Source organism: Camelus ferus, chromosome 5 (assembly GCF_009834535.1).
Source record: "Camelus ferus isolate YT-003-E chromosome 5, BCGSAC_Cfer_1.0, whole genome shotgun sequence".
Classification (NCBI taxonomy): domain Eukaryota; kingdom Metazoa; phylum Chordata; class Mammalia; order Artiodactyla; family Camelidae; genus Camelus; species Camelus ferus.
Window position 1 is genome coordinate 41,220,166 of NC_045700.1, and position 11,541 is coordinate 41,231,706.

Consider the following 11,541-nt stretch of genomic DNA (forward strand, 5'->3'; position numbering starts at 1 on the left):
TGTATGCATGTCACTAGGACTAAGTGATGCCGTGTTTCTCTGGGAGAGTAACACCTTTCACATATTCCTAAGCAGTTCTAAGCTTCAGAAATCTATTCACAAACTCCCCTGAATCTCATACAGTTACATCTATCTTCTCCTCTCTCTCCTTGGGAAAAACAAGAATTCTTCTGTAGGCCAAATAATGCACAGAGGTCCTTCAGGGCCCACTTCAGGGCTTTAAACTCTTTAGAATAGACTGGTGAGTGATTAGGGGAGAAGGCACATGGAAGGTCAGATGATAATTACATTTAGCCTGATTCTCCCAGAATGCCTTGGAAAGTTTGTGGCTTGTAAACTGAGTTACTACTTCTGGGTTGGCTCTTATTCATTTTGGATAACAGAGTGCGAGGATATAATACCACCCGGGGATCCTGTGGTCTGGGTGTGGGAGAGAGGTGCTAGACAACTGCGTGCCCGTGGCTACGTGCAGTCTCCTATACCTGGTTGTCTACAGACCGATGAAAGACAAGCACATTTGTGATGGAACCACTTGGTCTCAATGTTTTTCATGGCACTTGGTACATCAGGAAGCTCAAAGACCGATACACTCATTTCCATGTTACACTCAGTCTCCTTCAAAGTCTTTTACATTCTGGTTGTTATTATGACATCAGAGTAACCTGTATTCCTCCTCTCTGTGGTGAAGACCAGGCTGAATAAACAGGAAAGGGCCCCTTCTGTGTCAGCACCTCTGTAAGGATATCTATGGGATGTGACCATTTATATTTCTGCTCTCTTACTCTTTGTGCAACTAAGCAAATAGTGGATCTTTCCATGATTTCAGCAATGATGAGACTCAGAAATCATCGGCCCTACTTCACACAGGAGTTGCTGCCCCACAAGGCAGCGGTAACTTTATCCACATCTTCATCTGCCCAGAGCCTCCTCTCTTAGGCTTCACAACAGAGCCACCCTTCCATGAAACATCTATTGCTTAAAAATTTCACCTGATTTTGTCAGGATCCTGGCAGAAAATAGAAGCTACATATAAGATGGGTTGAATGAAAACAGTTTAGTGGAGAAACTATTTGCTAAGTAGTTTCAGATGGTGGATGAAGCACACAGGTACTAGCAATGGAGAGAGCCAGGGCCACCCCTGGGTCTTAAAAGGTAAGGAAGGAACAGAAGTCCCAGTTCCCACTGAAAACTCAGCTGGAGGTTTACTAGAGGAGAATGCAGCCACCTAGACCAGAAAGTACAACGTGGTGATGGAGATCCTCCAACTGCCTCCCTTGGGCTAAACTCAAAAAACCCCAGAAGACAAGGGCTCCCAGATTATGTCAAAACATAGAAAGTGGCCTTTGGGGACTGAGTCTTTCCTGGGAATTGCCCCTTGTTCCACAGCTACCAGATGTTTCACCACTCTCCCACTTCCTCCTCTGGACAGAATGCAAGGTCCAGAAAAGGGAGTACAAAGAATGTGATATTGCAGAGAATATCACACTCAGAATCCTGGGGGTGAGTCTCTGGGGCAAACAAGTGGGCGATGACACAGCTGCTCCTCAGGGGGCTGGATTACGTCACATTAGGCTCACAGAGGACACAATGGAGGAAAGGCAGCTGTACATGTGGTCAGCCCAGGCCAGCTTGCAGGTTTATGGTAGATCTACAGCCTAGACTCCTGCCAGACATCTTGGGGTGGGGCAGCTTATGGCAGATGGCAGTTCTCCCTTCTTTCTTGTTTTAGAGTCTTCAGTCTTCCACAGAAGGGGAAAGAATGTCTCTACGTTTGGAAATCCTCTCCCCAAGTCAACAAATAAACCAAACCCATAAGGAGTGGAGGGCAGAAGCTTGCCTCCACCTGGCAATGCTCTAGTTTCCAGGAGTCTACATTTGTCAAACACGGAGGGGCGAAAAAAGCAGATGAGTGGACTGTGAACCTTTGCCAGTTAGATCGCTTTGGCAAAAGCTCTGTGTGCCAAACGTCGTGTCAACGAGCTGTTTTGTCTCAGCTCGTTTTCTAAAAGTGTTTTCTGGCTCTGCTTGATATTTGTGAAGGCGCAAGCTACACACATACACAACAGTCTCTAAGTTTTAGGATCTTGCTTCTCAAAGTGGGGCGGTGAACCGGCTGCCTAGGTAACCCTTGGGAGCTTGTGGAAACACAGAATTCCAGGCTCCCCAGCCCCCTGCTAAAGACAAATTTGTGTTTTAACAAGGTCCCCAGGTGATTCCTGGGCACATTCAAGTTGGAGAAGCAGCGCTGTAGAAAATTACTGTTGGTGATCATGTCCACAGGCACCTTAGTGCCTTAAGCCTCCCCACTTCTCTCTGCAGCCAGAATAGGTAAATATACACCTTGCTCAATGTATGTAATTAATCTCACATCTTTTCCCCTGAGATTATGTAAAGAGGACTATTTTGGTATGCATGTAGATGGATATACCAAAATTTATTTAATCAGCCCTCAAATGATAAATACATTTATTTCCAGTTTTGTTTTGTTGCTACTTCAAACAGTGCTGGCATAAACATCACTTTACAAACACTTTCACTACTCGTACATGTTTTCCTGTAGCGTACGTTCCCAAAAAATGGAGGGCCATGAAGTGGAAGGGCACGTGCCTCTTAACTTTGGTAGATATCACGAGACTTCTATCCAAGGGTGTGGCACCATTTCATACTCCAGCCACAGCAGAAGAGAGACCCACACCTTTGCCAGCACTAGGAATTCTCAAACTTCTTTGTTGACCAGGAAGTGAAATCTAGGCCACATCTTGACTTTACCTGGGAGTTTTCTATGGGACTTTACTAGGAGAAATACAAAGACGTGTGGAGGAGGAAGAGAAGCTGTGTTCTAAGAAGAAGAGATACCGTGTATGCAGAGATGTTAGGTTGGGTCTGTGGGAATGGTTAGTGTTTGGACAGGTGGGCAGATGCCTGGTCACACAGGGTCAAGCATACCTGCTACATAAGGAAAGATGGAGCCCTTGTTCACAAGGAAACCAGGAGAATATGATACTGAGAAGCTAAAACCAAGTATTTTGTTTTTTCTTCCCACCAGTTTGAGGGAGCCACCTACTTCCTGTCAGGGCACTGACAGCACCAGTAGTGTCCTTATAATGGGCTTATTTGCCCCTAAAACTACTCAAGTCAAGGTGGGTGTGGGTATGAGAGGGCTGGCTAATTGTCGGGAGGACAATGTTTAGTAAATCTGGAGACTAAAACATTTCTTTTCCTTCTGATGTCTTGATCGTGCTGACTAATATAAAGTTTTCTTTAGTGCTTTTCCTAGGAACTGCACATTTGAAACCAAAACACTCTTACTATTATTGCCACTTTCCCTTCTCCCAGTGTTATATAATCACAATAATATTCTTTAGAAAATTTCGTACAGACGATTAACACCTGTTCTATTTTCCTTCCATCCCCAAGTGAGACAATCCCAGAGAAACATTTAACAACTCTTTTAGATAAGACTGTTTCACCGCTGCAGTTGTTGGACATAAAAAGTAAGTATAATTATCAGAGAACTATAATTTCATTTTAAAAAACCCAAGAAGGATTAATTTTTCATGAATCAGCATATTTATCAAGCAAATTCCAGATCATGAGACCTATGTGACTAACCATGCACTGTAGGATAAGTGACTAAAATGGCAAAATCAAGTCACTTATGTTTCTTTAATTACCAATGGATACATGAAATGGGTCTATTAAATCTAATCATCTTGGTTTGGTTGCTGTTTGGATGATCAGATTCCAGAGTCAAACTCATTAGCACAGAATGTTAGAATTAAGAAAAAAAATTCAAGGAATGATTTAATTTAGGCTTTCAGTTGTCAGAGAATTTAATCTAGCTTGGTAGAAATTTATTTGGCTTTATCTTTAGGTCCAAATTGTTTCTCAAAATAAATTAAATTAATCAGTATAATTTTAAATTTATTTTTGAGTAATAGGTACTTTCTCCCCCAATAGATGTTTCTTCTACTCTGAAGAAAAATTTCTACATTTCCTAGGTTTTTCAAATCTCTCAAAGGATTATAATCCTGATAGTATAATTATATAATTATTATATAATTAAATTATATGTAATTATATATAATGATTATATTATGATAATATAAGATTATATTATATGTAAATAATGATCATAACCCTGATAATATAATTTGTAAAGAATAGGAGGTAACATTTTAGGAAAAACAAGTAAAAATACTAGACATATGGTTGGCTAGGTATCTCGGGATACTGCATTTTAAAATCTATTTCTAAGGAAGGGTGAGAGTCAGGTGATTGTCCGTCCTCGATTAGCCTTGTCCCACCTAATCTTCAGTTTCTGACTCTTCAGTTCTTTGAACACTGGTCCTTGAATTCAGCATCTTTTGAGTCCCAGACCCTGATATTGACATATGTGTCCTAATTGCCCAGAAGATACTAGGAGGATTCCCTGAGACAGCCTGATATATTTAGGAGTATATTATTACAAACTATTATTTTTTGAACATGTTTAATATGTAGAAGACACTGTAATCAACCACTTGACATACTTTATCACCTTTACATTCTAACAAGGGGATGGTATCATTCTCACTTGGCAGCTGAAGAAACTGAGATTTTTCAGAGAGATTAAATAAATTGCCTGTGGTCACAGAGCTTACCAGTGGTAAGGAAAAGGGCTGACAATAAACTTGCACCCCTAACTCTGCTACGGTAGGATGTAGATTGAGAAGTTCCACTCTCAAAAGAAAACTCTAATATTGAACTGGAGTCACAGCTTCTGAAAAATGAATCCACATATAATACCAGCTCATTTGAAGTTCACTGTATTTAATATGTGTTTAAATTATCTTCCATTCTTGAATAATATTTTTCCTGAATTAATAGTCTAAAAAGATCTTTTAAGTTCTTCTCGAGTATTTAAGATCAAATAAAATTGGAAGTGACTGTGATCCTGGTGTTGGAAAACTGGTAATTTAAAGGAAGAATTTCTATTTGATAGTGGGAGTAATTTTTCATGTTGTAAGTCTGAGAAACTCTGTATATCAAACTCAAGGTAAATATAGAACGTAGCATGAATAATTGAGAGTTGCAAAGAGTTGCAAATGTATTGCAGTCATAAATGAATTCACCACTTCCTTTTTTGGAATTTGATTTTTCCTTCTAGATCTTATTTGGAAGTTGTTATTTAATTGACTTGAGTGAATAGTGTGACGTAAAGTCTAAAATACAAAGGGACTAGATAGTAATACTAATTATTCAATATACATTCAACAAACATTTCCTGAGACTTTGTATATGCTCAGTGCCATGCTGTGCACTGGAAAGTAGCAGTGAAAAGAGATGGTCTGTTGCTATGGCTTCCCTTTGTCCCATGAAGACAGAGCAGACAGCTGAGTGTGAGCAGTAACTCTGCTAAAACTCAAGTTTAGGTTAAACTGAATTCAATGTCATCACTTAAAGGTGCTCTTGGAGATTTTGAGAGCATTAAGTGACACAGTTCATGTGACTATGACTGGAATAATAAATGGTGTGTTGAAATCATTCCATAAGCACTTTAGTAATACATATGAAGAACAATAAATTAAGCATATTATACAAATCAACGTATGGTAAGTTGGGGAAAATGTATTACTCCTAGAAGCCAAAGCAAAGAATTGGTAACACATATCAGCCCTTATATTCTCTGAATGCCTTTGGAGCAGGAAGACTCTTGAAATAGGTCTTTATCAAAATACACTTGGAAATTACACTCACCAGTATGTTGAAACTACATGCACTATGGAGTCTTGCCTTGTAAAATAATAGAAAGAGAAATAGATTTGCCATTTGGAGATACTGAGCTTTTATTTTCTGATGTGTAAAATGGGACCTGTCTTACAGGGTTGCTGTGAGTCTCAGAAAAGGTCATGTCTACAAAATTACTTGGAAATACAGATATAATCATTTAAACATAAGCTATTATTATTTTTATGAATCAAAATATAGCTACCTACTACATTTTTTATACCTACATTTTAGATTAAGTCCCTTAATTCACAGGTATCTTAGAATAACACAATTTGAATTTGTATTATGTTCTACTGAAAAGAATTTCTAACTCTTGGGGGGAAATGTGTGTGTGTGTGTGTGTGTGTGTGTGTGGCTTATCTATTTGTATCATGTATATCAGCTCCAGAAAATAGCTGGACTAAACTGCTTAACTGTTTGAGGTAACAATTCACGGGCAGATATAAAATCCTGAAACTCTAGCATGCAAATATGTAATTTTGTGGGCCAAGAACTATCATTCAGTATGACTTCTAAACACATTTAAATGAATGTAAGTTCAATACCTATTCCAGCCCCATGACTTTATGATTTTATGATGATAGAATATGACCTCAACTGCCTTCCAGGAAGGCAACATGGTCCTAAACTGAAGACCCTTGATCTTCTAAACTCTTTGATGAGCTTGGGCATTTATATCTGGATATAAGAGCAGTAGAAAGCTAGACTACCATGCCTACTAGAAAGAGAAGAATTTGGAGCTCTCAGAATATAATGCAGGGAGGAGTGAGAAGCAGAGATGGTAGAGAAAGGAAAGAGAATGAGGGGAAGAGCCCAAATACTTAGTGAAATTTATTAAACCCAAAAGATGATTGATATGCATAAATCCCTGGTAGAAATGAGTGACAGATGGAATCTGGGTCACTTGTTCAGAGTGATGAGTTTACATGGAACCCGGACTCAGGACTTAAGAGGGTGATATATAAGTTTTTAAGGAGTTGCAGAAGGTTCTGGACTTCTACAGACTATGAAATTGGTAAGTATTTGTGCAAATTATGTGTAGATCTTCAAGAGGACAAAGAGGCCCTGGCTTATAGCTGGTTTACCCAAGTAAGACACATATTTATTCATTTATTTATAATTTTCAAACTGCCTGCTTCCCAAAGGAGAAGTAACACATGTGTCGTATTATGTAGTATCATATAACTTTCTGTGGAGGGGTTAACAGTGGTTCTCAAAGATGGGGAGGAGATGACTAGGCTGTGAGGAGGTGGGAGGGGCAATTTTGCCCTCAGGAGAGATATGCTCATGTCCAAAAATATTGTTGGCTGTCAGAGCTGGGGGCTGCTCCTGGCACCTAGTGGTTGGGACCAGGGAAGCTGCTTCACATTGTGTGATGTCCAGGACAGACCCCACAACAAAGGGTATTTGACCCAAGACGTCAGTTGTGCAGAGCTGAGAAGCCTTGACTTGGGCCAACCTATCATTTTACAAGTGAAAAACTGAACGTCAGAGAGGGTCAGTGACACATGCCAAGTCACACAGTGAGCCAATAGAAGAGATAGATCCTAGTGTTTTTCCCATCACACTAGGTAACTTCTAAAAGCTAAAAATGGAACTGTTGGAAAATAAAGCCCCTTATGAACAAATTTAGGCTTAAGATGTACTAAATAACTGCATAAATCTTTAAAACATTGTACTGCTTAACAATGGGAAATCTGGGCCACCAGGAAGATACAAAACGTCATTATGTAACATAGCTTTGAAATATATTCAATAATATAAAAAGGACCTATTTGAAATCTATTAGAGTAAAAACTATTTTTATGATACTTAACCAAAGTTCTGCCCAGCACAGTGGTTCTCAACCATTACCTTCTTCACAGTCACCTGGAGGGTTTGGTAAAAGACAAGCTGCCCCGCCCCAAACCTCTGAGGTCCTGACTCAGAAGTCTGGAGTGAGGCCTGAGGACCTGCATTCTGAACAAGTTCCCAGCTGATGCTCTGCTCAGGAGATAACACTTTGAAACAACACTAGCCTAGCATTTGGTAGGTACTCAATAAATGCCGGCCTAGTATTGTAGGTATTTAAAAAACACAATCTCATCAAAATATGTAAACTCACTTTAGCATAGATTAATAAATAATGCTAATTCACATTCAGAAGAATATGCTCTAGAGAGGGTAGAACCAAAACTAAGTTTAGACCTCATTTAACTCAAGCCCCTTACTTTAGAAATGAAGAAATTAATATAGCCTTTAAGCTTCATTACCAGCAAGAAGAATCCCTTTTAACAACAGCCAACAGAAACAGTATTCACTGAAAATCACTTATAGACAATACTGGCAGATTTTTCCTAAAGATATGTAAACTCAAAGATTGTAAATCCAACTAAATATGTATACATTATCTGTAACATTATGTTTATGAGGAATATTCTATATGCATAACTGAGTAAACCCTGGTCTGATGGGGCTCTTATGCCAAGCTAAGTCTATGGGGAAAATGCCTATTGAACATCAGTAATACAAAATCAGGCCCTGAGGGACCATAACTGTCTCTTTAAATTATTTGGGAAAACATGTACATGTTTAATCAATTAAATATATCATAAGAAGATAAGCAGTATATTCCCATCATAAACAATCAATGTGCTACTGTTAATCATGATTAACAGAGGGAAAAGTACCCTCAAAGAAATTCATTTCAGTAACACTCATTTTCATTCCATTCATTTAGTAAAAAGAATGCAACAAATTTCAGATACCTAGAAAACTACCTGTGCACCTAGTGAGTGTGCTCCAATTAACCTGCCTCATGCCAGTCCTCACTTAGAAACACCCAGTGACTGAACAGTCAACGTCCTCTTTACCTCTTTAACATCATGAAGACAGTTTACACAGCCTTATTTTCCTAACTCACGACATCTTGCCCAAGGTACCGAACTTTGCTTGCCAAGGGCACACGAGAAGCCAATCCCTCTCAAATGTGCTGCACCTATCTTCAACTTTTTAAATACCCACATATCCTTTAAATTAGGTGCCATCTGTTGTATCATCATCTCTGGCTAAATCTTATTAAATTTTTTTTTGCCATTATCACACTGCTGCCACAATCTTACCAGGCTTTTCTGCAGCAGAGAAAAGAGCCTCCTATTTTAACTAATTCCTGGACCAGGACACAGTGTGAGAGTCTAAAGCAGAATCAACGCTATATTGTTTCTACTTTTTTGCTCGTAGAGTAACTGTCATTGTTAAACCTGGGCTAATGCCTCCAAGTTCCCAGCAAACACAGCACAGTGTGAACCAATGCAGTTAACTCAACATCATTCAGTGCTTGTATCGAATGGTGCTTTTACTGCAGTATTCACCTTGGAATAAGTAGGCAGGATTTATTATTTGTTGAAGTCACATAACTGCCAGGTTATGCAGGCTCTGTTCTCATATTATCACAAACAATCACAACAGAAGACAAATACAAGAAAACACATTGCTCATTTACAAGCGAAGCAAATTTGCAATCAGACAAGGGCAATGAAACAGCCAAGAACTGCAGTAAATCTCTTTCAGCTAATAGCCCCATCTAATAATGCTCTCCAACACCTCTGAGCAAATGGATTGCGTTCAGTTTAAACAGTCAAATCAACATGCATTCCTCGATGGTTAGAAAGATGCTTGATAAGCAAACCCTAATTTATGATTCATTTACTCTTTAAGTGTCTTAAAGCTAGGATTGCTAGAAGACTTCCTATGCTTATTCAAGCATGCTGACAGAACTGAAATCTCTTAGTAATTTCTCTCTGCACCTCTCAGCATGGCTGACAGGCATCTGCCAAGACTATAGCATATAAACCACTGATTCATGCAAAAATATTTACCCCCAAAAGATGTAGTAAAAGCTCAGCTTCCTCCAGCTTCCATAGCCCCTGAAGTGTTAATCTGAAGGAGCAGCTCCATGAGTTTTCACAGGCCAGCAGTGTGTCTCCTACACTTGACCTAGACAGCCTTACATAACGAAGCATCGGGGATGGGGAGCTTGCTGAATGTCATCACCAAGAGTGAGGAGCATTGGCAGCAGCAGGCGGGCGGGCGGGCTGGGAGTTTGCATGGAAATCATGAAGTCTTGTCTTTCTTTTTTCAAATGTTTGGGAAGCAGAGTTAAGAACAGCTCAGAAACTGGTCTCATTCTTTTTTTGTGGGAAGAATGACCAGACGCATAAAGGCTAAATCTTCCAGCAAGTGCGAGACACCTCTCTCAGTGTGTGCAGTAAACCTAACAGAATGAAAGGCTGTCTGTGAAGGACTGTGCCACAACACCTAAAATGAAGGGAATGGGAAAGCCAAGTAACGACTCAAAGGCTGCCACAGAGCTTTTGTCTACCTTTAACTCATTGTGGTGAGTATAGGGGGATATGTGTGAATGTAACAGGGGAATACTTGCAGGTGTGAGTTTGTTTGCAGGAGGATAACTAAAGGATTTGTCAAGAGTGTTCATGTCCCTTGAACATCTTGTTACAAGCAAGATGACAGCGTTTTTAATCTCGTGTATCAAATTCAGAATGTGGTGGGTTAAACTGGTTGTGCTTAATGTATTTCAGTTTCAGATATTTTCGTGAAAGTAATGAGAGAAGCAAATACCTCTCTGTGGTGGTTTGCAGGTAACTGTCAGATGTGTTAATTACTTCTATTGTCTATACTAAAAAGATCTGAATTTCAGCACTCAGATTTTGCATATAATGAATCTCTTTTTAGACTTTAAAAGCAATGTCTCAGGATGAGGCAAGAGGATCACTGTGCTTTTAAATAAGCTTTGTTAGATTCACTCCTGGATATCTGGGGGCTACTTTTAAACAGCAAATTAAAAACAATGTACTCTCCATCTAATTTTCATTCTATTATCTCAAATGTGTGCAATACAAGTTGGGTCCTTAAAAGCTGGAAATAATAAAGCCAGTCCTATACTCTGATCCTGAGTAGAGTGATATGGCTTTATTAATATAATATATTATATTATTTAATTATATATAAAATTGTGGTTCGTATGGGATATGGGCTAAGATGTATAATTCCCGAGGCAACAGAAACAGAGCAGAAGCCATGCATCATTTTAAAATAATCTTAATGTGCTGCTCTTAGTTGGGAAACTTGTCTACTAATGCATCACACTGAGAATAGAGCAGGGAAATATGAGAATTTTAGGTCTATGAAACAACACAGTAATTTAATTCCACCCTATCATTTAACCCCTAAGGAAACAGAGGTAGAAAGAAGTTAAATGATGTTCTGAAGGTGACAGAGGAAGAGGTGAGTGGGAAGTGGTCTTCCTGTTACTCACTAGAATTTTGCTGACCATACCCCAGTGAATAATTGTCCTTTGATACTGGGGTACAGGCCTGATGTACAATGACTTTTTTTTAATCATAGAAATGACAGATAACAAAGTGCAATAGCACTAAATACCTGCTTTTAGCAGTATTCTGATTTTGGAAAAACAAGTTTTGTAGCAGACGGAATGAGAAACTTTCTTCAATTATTTCTCACAACTCTAATGAACATAGTGGTGTGACATTTAATTAAATTTTCAAATTATGAAACAGTGTTCTGAACATTTAGTGATGGATACCACGTTGGTGGCTCAGATCCTTTTATTTTGTTAATGTGATTGTGGTACTAGGCTTATCTGTCTCTTGGAGAGCTAAGGTACATGAAACAAACAACCCATGGGAAGCAAAGAACTGGAAAAAAAATGTTTAAAAAAAGATTTTATTTTATCATTTTCAAGCAAACGGA

The 11,541-nt window shown here is 39.0% G+C and overlaps 1 protein-coding gene across 1 annotated transcript in view; it reads right to left on the minus strand.

Annotated features, from left to right (window-relative positions):
- LOC102511300 (sodium channel protein type 1 subunit alpha) overlaps positions 1 to 9,782 on the minus strand; it is a 135,330-nt gene extending 125,548 nt beyond the window's left edge. The window contains exon 1 of the mRNA XM_032479612.1: positions 9,630 to 9,782. The gene's annotated coding sequence lies outside the window, so the exon portion shown is untranslated. The remainder of the gene's footprint in view (positions 1 to 9,629) is intronic.
- Positions 9,783 to 11,541: the final 1,759 nt, after the last annotated feature.